At 40.2% G+C, this 12297-nt stretch overlaps 1 protein-coding gene across 2 annotated transcripts in view; it reads right to left on the bottom strand.

Moving 5' to 3' along the window:
• BANK1 (B cell scaffold protein with ankyrin repeats 1) overlaps window positions 1-12297 on the bottom strand; it is a 237814-nt gene that overhangs the window by 175195 nt on the left and 50322 nt on the right. The gene's annotated exons all lie outside the window — the stretch shown is intronic.

Here is a 12297-nt window from a genome sequence, read left to right as displayed (position 1 = left end):
TTTTAAAAAATCTTAACATTTAGTCATTAGCATTTGGGCTCAATCATTAAAACACTGTTCTCTATTGAAAAAAAATGTTTTAAGAGAGACAGATAATTTGTTTCTATTATTCAATGTTTCAAAGCCCAAAGTGTTTCATTAGGGCACAGAACCAACGTGGCTCAAGTTAAGACTTTCACAACGAGAAGGCCACATCTGTAAACTCTTAGGCCCACTCAAAAGAATTCCTCGAGTCCCCAAAGAAGGGACTGGAAACCAGAGACGCAGCCTTTGACAGCATGAAACTGGCCCAGTGGGTGAAGGCCTCGGCCCCGGGCACTCCAGGACCCAGCCAAGCTGGCACCCACAGGTGGACTCCAGTGTTCTCCTGTCGAACCTCAGCAACGTCACGGAACATCAAAATCAGACAAGGTCACTCTGTCACCATGATGGATCATGACAGAGACAAGACTACTCTGCAGTTGTATTGGAATACGTGCAAAAACATGAACATTGCCCAAACCACAGAAATGACCAAACAGCCCGAATCCTGGCCAGTATGAATAACTGCTGCTTCTTTCCCAGTTCCAGCTTCAGCCTCTTTTCCTTTCTCCGGCCTTGTACATGGATGACCTACCCCTCCTGGTTTGCCTGGGATTTTCCGGGTGTGGGCACTGAAAATGCCATGTCCCCGGAACCCCGTCAGTCCCAAGCAAACGGAAACGGTTGGTCATCCTACTTCTAAATAGAATCCTTAATATACCATTAATATACAAAATCACAAAATGACCCCTGCTTCCTGATAGCAAGCAAATGTACCCAAGCCCTGCTTCCTTGAACCCTCCCTCAAATCATTTAAAAGAAGCCTAAATCCCTTAAGTCTTTTCTCTTATCCTTTTACTAAGACACCCATGGTTGTCCACGGTGTGCCTTCTCTTTACTGCAACAACCGAAACATCCAAACAGTTCAAGGGCAGGTCTTTGGCTAAAGGGCGTTGATAGGCTAAAAAGGAATATGAGTCAAAGACAATAGAGCAGGAAGTAGCTAGAACTTTGGTCTCACTGTATCAAAAAAGTGAAGTCACCAGTTCCATGTAAGTAATCCTATCAGAGAAGCAAAGTAACAAAGAGATTCCCCCTTGAGAGGCGCCGTCTCCATGCTGTATCCAAAAAGAAAAGGTTTTTTTCTCTTGTTTCTGTCTTATGCAAGTTGCAAAATTAAGGCAGAAAAGCACCTGGGATTTCCAGATTTTTCCCCATATTGGTCTCATTTGAAATGAAAAACAGCCTTTATTTCTCTAACAATGAGGACCTTCATAAGCAGTCCTCATTCTCTCACTTTCCCTCTCTCTCTCTCTCTCTCTCTCTCTCTCTCTCTCTCTCGATATGCACACATACTCACACACACACAAATCAAAACAGTGAGTGGTTATTTAAAATAGGAAACTGATTGTATTTAATACACCTTAAAAGGAGGAGAAATTGTTCCACCATGTCAGTATTTGGGATTTTCTGCTAATTCTTCGGTACTATTAGGTTAAGAAGAGCTATTGTATTTACTCTGGGGATACAATCACAGATATACATGAAGATTTATGTCTACAAATGTTTACAGAAGCACTGTTTATAACACTGAAAACTGGAAACAATCTAAGCAATAAGGGACCAGATAAAAATATGCTTTGTGATATAAGATGTTATCATTAATAAAAATTTTATCAAAGAATATTTAACAAGGAACAGGTTTATGATATAACTGAAAAAAAATCAAGTAGCTAAATTGTCAATTTAGTAGGTTCCCATTTTAGTAAAATAAAAAGTATACATGTACAGAACTATGTGGTAGGAATTAAAGACATATTCTAGAATGAAGAAGAATAGACTATGTCTATAAGTACAAAAATACCAAGAATGGTTACTTCTGGCTGTGGGTTATGAGTGAATTTATTATACAGATAGATAAAATTAATAATATCTAATAATACAGTATATATTATTTTCCTGCATTAAAATGCACTTATTTTACAGATTAAACTATGTATGTACATTTAAGTAAAGAAATGAATTGATCAGACTGCAGACTGAGAACATGTATCTATTCCTCTTCTCTCCAACACATAAATGAAATAATAGAAAAGAGTATTTTTAAAAAATACATGTATTATAGCACTAGAAATTGATAAATGGTACAATTACATAAGAACAATTTTTGAGGGGTTATTGATAAATAGAAGTTAATCTGGAATTAGATGAACAGAGATACCAGAGCAGAAAAAAATGGAGCCCAAAACATCTTTGGAAAAGATAACTCCAAATATTAAATTCATTTTTCAAAACTAATTAGTTTCCAAAACTAAAGAAACTACAAACTGAAAATTCAAAAAGCAAAAGGAAGTCCTGGACAAAGATAATGGTCATAAGTTCAAACCTCGTTTGGAACAACTGAGATAATTGGGATTTTCCCAGATGCTGCTTCTACTGAGCAAAAGGCAGTTTTGCTTTTGCCCTAGGAATAAAGCCTTAGACTTTAAAAAAAATACAAGCTCATGCCAGGACTGGATAAGACAGCAGAGTAGAACCTGATGTATTTCCCAACCTTCCCAAAGACAGCAGAGAAAGGAAGATGCTAAGAGAAGAGCTGACTTCCGCACTTTTTCTAAGGGTTAAATTTGCAAGCACCATGCTCTAGTGTGTAGGTGTTTTGACCAGGAGACTCCGGGAGGAGCCATGACTATTAACTGACAGTGATTCCCATGAAAAACATAAACTATCACCCAAAATGACCCTTTTCCTATTCTACTATCCTACCATCCGCAACTCATTCATTCTTCTTCTAACGCACCTTTTCCTACCAACATGTCAGTCAAACTTGCCACACAGGGATGGTACAACACCTTGCAACTCAGGGTGTGGTCCTGGGACCAGCCGCTTATTGGAAACGCAGACTTCCAGCCTCCACCTTAGTTAGACCTACTGAGTCAGAATCTGCATTTCAAAAGAATTGCCAGTGATTTCAATGTGCATTGACGTTTGAGAAGCAGCCTGCAGTAACAATAATTTATACCTTGGTATGATATCTTTCCATACCACAGCATAAACCATTAACTGAAATTATAGCATGAGTGATCTGTTTCCTTGTTCTCTGTCTATCCCATTTAGAATACAAGCTTTTTAGTTCAGGCAATTTTTTTGTTAACCTCTATATCGCTAGTGTATACAGTAGTGCCTGGCATATAGTAGAGGCTTAATAAATATTTGTTGCCTAGTTAGCAGAAATCACCATAGCTTAGAAAGTACTAAGCTTACCTCTTGATGTCTTACATATTTTTGTTAACATTTTTGAGAGTTGCTAAGGCAGTATTATTGCAGCATTACTATAACATGCTCTTGGCAGTTATTTCCTGCAGCTGGATCTATGAAGCAATGAGCTAAAGCAATCAAAAGATCAGTTAATGAAACAAACCCCAATTATATTCTCTCTGAAGAAGTTCAACATGTATCAACAGCAATCCCTTTGAGCAGCTTGTCCACAATAAAATAAAATCAAGATCTACTGAATAACATTTCAAACAAAAACTGAGCATCAGCCTTTTAATTACTCCTTTTAATGAATAACAATGTAAAGTTTTGCATTATTTTAGTTGCTACTTTATTGAAATGTTGGCTTCAAGAAAAGTTTGTGAATGCACTGATCATGACAACTTTGAGTGTTAAATTATTCATGGGACATATAATTCATGAAAAGTGGAATGACTTTTCCATGTGCTGTCTTACAAAACATTCCACTGAAAAATACCTAAGGTATACTAACGCACACTCAACCCAGACATTCAGCAACTTACTGGTTTCTTTTTTTGTATTCTTTTTTTTTTTTTTTACAATGAAGAAAAAAAAACATAGAATGATCTGAATAGAGATTCATGAGATAGAGCAGGGTTGCATATGTGTGGCAGTCCCCAACCTATTTGGCACCAGGGGCCATTTTCACGGAAGACAATTTTTCCACGGATGGGATGGGGGCGGAGGATTTCTTAGGCTCAGGTTCTAACAGGGCGACGGACTGGTACCAGTCTGTGGGTTGGAGACCACAGCATGTTAGGTTGTAATAGCATGAAAAGTTTTTGTTACATGTTAGCTTAACAAAAAAAGAGTAGATATTAATGTGTGAATGCATGTAAATATATGCACATATATGTACATATATGTGCATACATATGTGTAAGTGTATATATTATATATAAATATCCTGTGTTTATAAGTGTGTGTGTATGTGTGTGTGTATAAATGAAAAAAAAGTCACCATTCTGTTAGCAGTGATTATTTGAGTGGTTAGAATAAAAGTCATTTTTAAAAATTTTCTTCTTCATTCTTTTCAAAATACACCAGACTTTTGACAAGCCACAAATATTACTTTTCCAATCAGACAAAAATGAACATCATCAAAAATTATTCATCGTTTTTTACTGGATGAGAGGACAGCAGCAATTCCATCTTTCAAAATCAAATTTATATGAATTTCTTACATAAGTGATAAATATTCATTATATATAATTTAGAACACATAAAGAGAAAGAAGAAAATAAAATCACCTATAATTCTGTCTCCTAGAGATAACCACAGCTAACTTTTTGATATATATCGTTCTAATCTTTGCCTGAAGCATGCAAATATATATTTTTGAAAAATGGAAATGGGACAATCATACAAGCATTTATACTAGAGGTATACCTTGGAGATAGTGTAGGTTCCTTTCCAGACTAACACTTTAAAGCAAATATTACAATAAAAGGAGTCATACAAATTTTTTGGTTTCCCAGTACATATAAAAATTATGTTTACACTATACTATAGTCTGTTAAGTTTATAATAGATTTTGTCTGAAAAAACAATATACCTCCCTTAATTCAAAAAATACCTTACTACTAAAAAATGCTAACAATCATCTGAGACTTCAGCGAGTTGTAATCTTTTTGCTGGTTGAGGGTCTCGTCTTGATGTTGACGGCTGCTGACTACTCAGGGTGGTGGCTGCTAAATATTGGGGTGGCCACAGAAATTTCTGAAAATGAGACAACATTGAAGTTTGCTTAATTGATTGGCTCTTCCTTCACAGAAGATTTTTTAACAGCATTTTATCCACCGCAGAAATTCTTTCAAAATTTGACTCAGTCCTCTCAAACCCTGCCACGGCTTTGTCTATTAGGTTTATGTGATACTTTAAATCCTTTGTTGTCATTTCAAATATGTTCACAGCATCTTTATCAGGAGTAGATTCCATCTGAAAATATCACTTTCATTGCTCATCCATAGGAAGCAACTCCTCATCCATTCTAGTTTCATCCTGAGTTTACAGTAATTCAGTCATGTCTTCAGGCTCCACTTGTAATCGTAGTTCTCTTGTTATTTCCACCACATCTGCAGGAACCTCCTCTATTGCGGGTTAAAATCAACTTCTTCCAAACTCCTGTTTATGTTGATATTTTGACCTCCTCCTGTGAATCACAAATGTTCTTAGTGCCATCTAGAATGGTGACCCCTTTCCAGTAGGTTTTCAATTTACTTTTCCCAAATCCATCAGAAGAATCACCATCTATGGCAGCTATAGCCTTACAAAATGTATTTCTTAAATAATAAGACTTGAAAATCGAAATGACTCCTTGGTCCATGAGGTACAGAGTGGATGTTGTGTTAGCAGGCATGAAAACAACATTCATCTCCTTGTACATGTCCATCAGAGATCTTGGGTGACCAGGTGCGTTGTCAGTGAGCAGTAATATTTGGAAAGGAATCCTTTTTTTTTTCTGAAAAGTAGGTCTCAACAACGAATTTAAAATATTTGGTAAGCCACGGTATAAACAGATGTGCTGTATTCTAGGTTCTGTTGTTCCATTTATAGAGCACAGGTAGAGTAGATTTAGCACAATTCTTAAGGGGCCTAGGATTTTTGGAATGGTAAATGATCATTGGCTTCAACTTAAAGTCACCAGCTGCATCAGCCCATAACAAGAGAGTCAGCCTGTCCTTTGAAGCTTTGGAGCCAGGCATTGAGTTCTCTTCTCTAGCTATGAAAATCCTAGTTGGCATCTTCTTCGGATACAAGACCTTTTCATCTACATTGAAAACCTGTTGTTTAGTGCAGCCACCTTCATCAATAATCTTAGCTAGATCTTCTAGATAACTCGCTGCAGCTTCTCCATCAGCACTTGTTTCACCTTGCACTTTTTTTTTTTTTTTTGATACAGAGTCTCACTCTGCCACCCTAGCTGAAGTGCAGTGGTGTCATCATAGCTCACAGCAACCTAAAACTCCTGGAGTCAAGCGATCCTCCTGCCTCAGCCTCCTGAATAGCTGGGACTACAGGCATGGCCCACTGTGCCCAGCTAATTTTTCTGTTTTTAGTAGAGACGGGGTTTCACTCTTGCTCAGGCTGGTCCCCAACTCCTGAGTTCACCTTGCACTTTAATGTTATAAAGACAGCTTCTTTCCTTAACTCTCGTGAAGAAAAAACCTCTTCTAGCTTCAAGTTTTTCTACAGCTTCCTCACCTCTCTCATCTTCTATAAAATTGAAGACAGTTAGGGCCTTGCTCTAGGTTAGTCTTTGGCTTAAGGGAATGTTGTGGCTGATTTGATTGTCTATGCAGACCACTGAAACTTTCTCCACATCAGCAATAAGGCTGTTTCACTTTCTTATCGTCAGTGTTTTCACTGGAGCAGTAGTCTTAACCCTTCGAGAACTTTTCCTTTGCATTCACAACTTGGTTAACTGTTGGATTCAAGAGGCCTAGCTTTCTGCCTCAGTGTGCTTTTTTTTTTTTTGAAGTTAAATGTTTGCTATTTTTTTACTATTTCAGCTTATTATAGGGGTAAAAACATTCAGGTTATATATATTTCCCATGTCCCCCCATCCCCCTGAGTCAGAGCTTCAAGTGTGTCCATTCCCCAGACAGTGCACATCGCACTCATCATGTAGGTATGCACCCATCCCCTCCCCCCTCCCCCCATCCTCCCGAGTCAGAACTTCAGGCATGTGAAAAAATGCTCAACATCTCTAATCATCAGGGAAATGCAAATCAAAATCACAATGAGATTATCACTTAACTCCAGTGAGAATGGCCTTTATCAAAAAGTCCCAAAACAATAAATGTTGGCGTGGATGCGGAGAGACAGGAACACTCATACACTGCTGGTGGGACTGCAAACTAGTGCAACCTCTGTGGAAAGCAATATGGAGATACCTTAAACAGATTCAAGTAGACCTACCATTCGATCCAGCAATCCCATTATTGGGCATCTACCCAAAAGAACAAAAGACGTTCTATGATAAAGACACCTGTACCTGAATGTTTATAGCAGCACAATTCACAATTGCAAAGATGTGGAAACAACCCAAATGCCCATCAATACATGAGTGGATTAGTAAAATGTGGTGTATGTATACCATGGAGTATTACTCAGCTATAAGAAATAATGGGGATATAGAATCTCTTTTGCTCTGGAGAGAGTTGGAACCCATTCTACTAAGTGAAGTATCCCAAGAATGGAAAAATCAGTGTGCTTTTTGACATGCTTTCCTCACTAACTTAATCATTTCTAAGGATTTCAAGTGACAGATGTGTGACTCTTCCTTTCCTATGAACACTTAGATGTCATTGTAGAGTTATTAACTGGCCAAATTTCAATACTGTTGTGTGTCTCACGGAGAGGAGAGAAATGCGGGACACTTGGCGGACGTGTCAGAACACACACAACACTTGTCACTTGCGTTCCCCATCGAAGTCAATGCAGTGCACGGTGCCCCAGGACGGCTAGGAGGAACATCAGGGATTACTGACGGGGAAGTGAAGGCGACTTGGGAAGCTGCGGGGACAGGAAGCAGTGCGTGCGCGCAGCTCTGCGGGAGGGGACAGAGAGTCGAAGGCCGATGCCCACCCGCGGATGTCACTTCTCAGGAAGAACATTCTAACACTGTGGAGAAGCGATGGGGACATTGAGAGTGAAGAAGGTGACGGGACGATCCATCACGAGGATGGAAGGGACCCGCGGGCAGGGCAGGAGGACAGAGCCCTGACCCTGTGGGTGCGGCCCTAGCTGGGGTCCCCTCCTAGCTGGGGTCCCCTCCTAGCTGGGGTCCCCTCCGCCGCCACAGACCCGTGGACTGGCCGGGGGGGCGCTGTTTAGAGTCCAGCAGAGACATCGCGTGGGACCTCAGGCACCCCAGGGACCCGGCGGCTACGGATCCCGGGTTTCTGCAGCTGATGCCGTCCAAGCTCTCATGGTCGCAGCGGCAGCCTGCGGGGAGCGGGGACAGAGGGGACAGTCCCCGGGCCGGGCCGGGCTGGGCCGCGCGACTGGGGGCTGAGTGCCCCTCCCCGGCCCCGACCCGGGATCCGAGCAGACGAGGCACCTCGGTCGCCACAGGTGCCACTTGGGCAGCCCGGGATGGCTGCCCACCTTTACCAGGACCTAGGCCGGGGGAGAGCCGGCGCCCGGCAGCTCCGACCGGCCCCTGCGGTCCCCTGCCCGCTGGAACCGGCCCCTCCCTTCGTGGCTCTGCCTCCTCGGCCCCCAGTTCCAGGTCTGAGGACCCAGCTATGCCCGGGGACAGGGCTCCACCCCTGTGGCTCAGAGCTCCTGCTGGGTCCATGTTGCCACCCCTAGGATTCCAGTGTCAGGCCAAGACCCCGTGACCCACCTCCCGAGTCTCCCCCACTGCTGCCAGGCCCCTGAAACAGCCCCGAGCTCCAATGCTCCATCCAGGACCCGCCAGCCTCGAGCTGCCATTACACCTGGGCCAGACTGGAGCAAACGCCCCCAGCCTAGACACACATGACTACTGCCTAGATAGCCTCATTCAGCTGCCACTGTCACTTCCACGGGGAGACCATAGGCAGAGCAATGCCACACAGCCCCAGCTTCCACGGCCAGGGTCTCACCCAGCCCCCAACTTGAACGTCCAACAGCGATATGGGGAGCAACCTACCACCCCATACAAAGATCACTCAGCACGAGATTGGACTGTGACAATCAGAGGGTAATGAGACAAAACACAACAGCTGCACTGTAGGCTCACAGTGCACCCATCCCTCCCCTTCAGGGTCAACCTTCCAGAGTAGGGCACTCAAGTGCCATCTAGGGACCACCCCTTCTTCCCACTAAGTAGGAGAGTTCCCAAAAAAGAATAGGTGCCTGGCAAACCTATTATCAATGAGCCAAGAGAAGAGGAATCAGATGAGAAGAAACTGGCAAAAGAACCCTGGCAACATGAAAAAACAAAATAATTCGACACCCCCAAGGGATCACAATGGAGCTACAATAGTGAACTACAACCACAAGGAAATTGCTGAAATGACAGAACTGGAATTCAGAATATGGGTGGCAAATAAGACGAATGGAATTGAAGAGAAAGTTGAAAACCAACAAAGAGAAGGCAAAAAAATATTTCATGAAAAATTTTCAAAAGAGCCTAGACTATAGAGGAAAGGATAAAATAGAACATAAAGAAATGAAATAGTCATGTAGGGAATTTCAAACACAGCAGAAAAGTTCAACAATAAATTAAACCAAGCAAAAGAAATGATCTCAGAGCTTGAAGGCAAGGCTCTCAAACCAACCCAGTCATTCAAAGATGCAGAAAAGAGAATAAATAGGACTGAACAATCGCTCTAATCACTCAGAGAAATGAAACTATGTGAAGCAAACTAATATACAAATCATAGGTATCTCTGAGGAATAAGAAGAAAGAACAAAAAGCATGGAAAATCTATTCAAGGAAAATACTGAGGAAAACTTCCCTGGTATCACCACAGATTCAGACATACAGATAACAGATGGTCATCGAACACTGGCCAGATTCATAGCAAATAGGACATCTACAAGACACATAGCCACAACCTCGTCAAAGGCAAAATGAAGGAGAACATTTGCAAGCTGCAAGATGAAAGCAACAACTAACCCACAAAGGAAAACCCATCAGGTTAACTCCAGGCTTCTCAGAGGAGACCTTACAAGCCAGAAGGGATTGGGGCGCCATCTTCAGTTTTCTTAAACAGAACAATAGCCAGGCTAGAATTTTGAAACCTGCAAAAATAAATTTCATAATCAACTGAGAAATAAAGACTTTTCTAGACAAGCGAACACTGAGGGAATGTGTCACAACCAGACCTGAACTGTAGAAAATACTCAGGACTGCACTGTGCATGGATAGGCACAATAGATATCCACCAGTATGAAAAACACCCAAAAGCATATGAAACTCATATAAAACACAACTCGTATAAAACAATATCACAGGAGGAAAAACAAAGTAATTAAGTACCACCCCACAGATGAACAGAACAGCATCCCACATATCACTACTCTCATTCAACGTTAATAGTGTGAATGCTCCACTCAAAAGATACAGGATAGGTGAATGGATGAAAAAACATAACCCAAGTATCTTCTGTCTTCAGGAAACACATCTAACCCACAAGGACTCACACAGACTCAAGGGGAAGGGATGGAAAAAATACTCCATGCAAATGGAAACCAAAAGACAGCAGGTGTAGTCATTCTTATGTCAGATAAAATTACTTGAAATCAACAATGGTAAAGAAAGACAAAAATAGTCAGTATATAATAGTGAAGGGAGAAAACCAGTGAGTAGACATCATAATCCTAAATACATATGCACCTAACACAGGAGCTCCCAGATTCATAAAGCACATTCTACTAGGTCTAAGCAAAGGAATAAATCGTAGTGTCATACTTGTCAGCGACTACAACAGCCCACTGAAAGAGCTGGACAGATCAGTGAAGCAGAAAATAAATAAATGCTGGATTAAATGAGACTCTAGAACAAATTTAAATGCAAATATTTACAGAATATTCTACGCCAAAACTACTAAATACACCTTCTTCTTATCAGTACATGGGACATTCTCCAAGATTGATTATATCTTAGACCACAAAACACGTCTCAACAGATTCAAAAATATGAAAATCATACCATGTATCTTCTCAGACCACAGTGGAATAACACTAGAAATCAATTTACAAGTGAAATACTCTAAACTACACAAAATCATATAGTTAAAAACCTGCTGCTGAACAATTATTGGGTCAATATGAAATTTAGATGCAAATCAAAAGATTCTGTAAACAGAATGACAAAAGGTACACAAGCTATCAAAATCTATGGTATTAAGCAAAAGAAGTCCTAATGAGAAAATTCATAGCCTTAAATGCCTACATCTAAAACACAGAAAGATCACAAATTAACAACCTAATGTCACATCTCAAGAACTAGAAAAGAAAGAGCAACACAAACCCAAAGGAAGTGGAAGAAAAGAAAGAACAAAGCTCAGATTAGAACTAAAGGAAATGGAAACAAAAACAAAGAAATAATACAAAGGATGAATGAAACAAAAAGTTAGTTCTTTGAAAAGATAAACAAAATTGATAGATCTTTTGCTAGATTAACCAGGAATAAAAGAGAAAAGACCCAAATAATCTCAATCAGAAGTGAAAAAGGAGATATTACAACTGATACCACAGAAATACAAAATATCATCCATGAATGCTACAAAAATCTCTATGCAAATAAACTAGAAAATCTAGAGGAAATGGACATATTCCTGGAAATACACAACCTCCCAACACTCAATCAGGAAGAAACAGAACTCCTGAACATACCAATAATGAGTAGTGAGATAGAAGTAATAATAAAAAAAAAAATCTCCCAAAAGCAAGAATGACAAAAAACTAGAAAAGATGGATTCATAGCCTAATTCTACTAGGCTTATAAAGAAGAGCTGGTACCCATCTTATAGAAATTATTCCATAACATTGAGAAGGAGGCAATCCTAACTCATTCTATGAAGCCAGTATTACCTTGATACCAAAGCCAAGAAATGACACACGAAAAAAAGAAAACTACAGAACAATATCTTTTATGAATATAGATGCAAAAATCCTCAATAAAATACCATCAAACCAAATTCAACAGCACATCCAAAAAAATAGTCCCCCATGACCAAGCGAACTTTATTCCAGGGATGCACAGATGGTTAAACATACATAAATCAATAAACATGATTCACCACATAAACAGAAACAAAAACAAAAATCATATAATCATCTCAATAGATGCAGAAAACACTCAACAAAATCCAGCACCTTTTCGTGATAAAAACCCTCAACAAACTAGGCATAGTAGGAACACATCTCAAGATTATAAAAGCCATACATGCCAAACCCACAGCCAGCATCATACTGAATGGGGAAAAGTTGAAAGCATTCCCCCTAAGAATTGGAACAAGACAAGGGTGTCCATTGTTC

This window comes from Lemur catta, chromosome 24 (genome assembly GCF_020740605.2).
Source record: "Lemur catta isolate mLemCat1 chromosome 24, mLemCat1.pri, whole genome shotgun sequence".
NCBI classification, from domain to species: domain Eukaryota; kingdom Metazoa; phylum Chordata; class Mammalia; order Primates; family Lemuridae; genus Lemur; species Lemur catta.
This window is presented reverse-complemented; position numbering and strand designations above follow the sequence as displayed.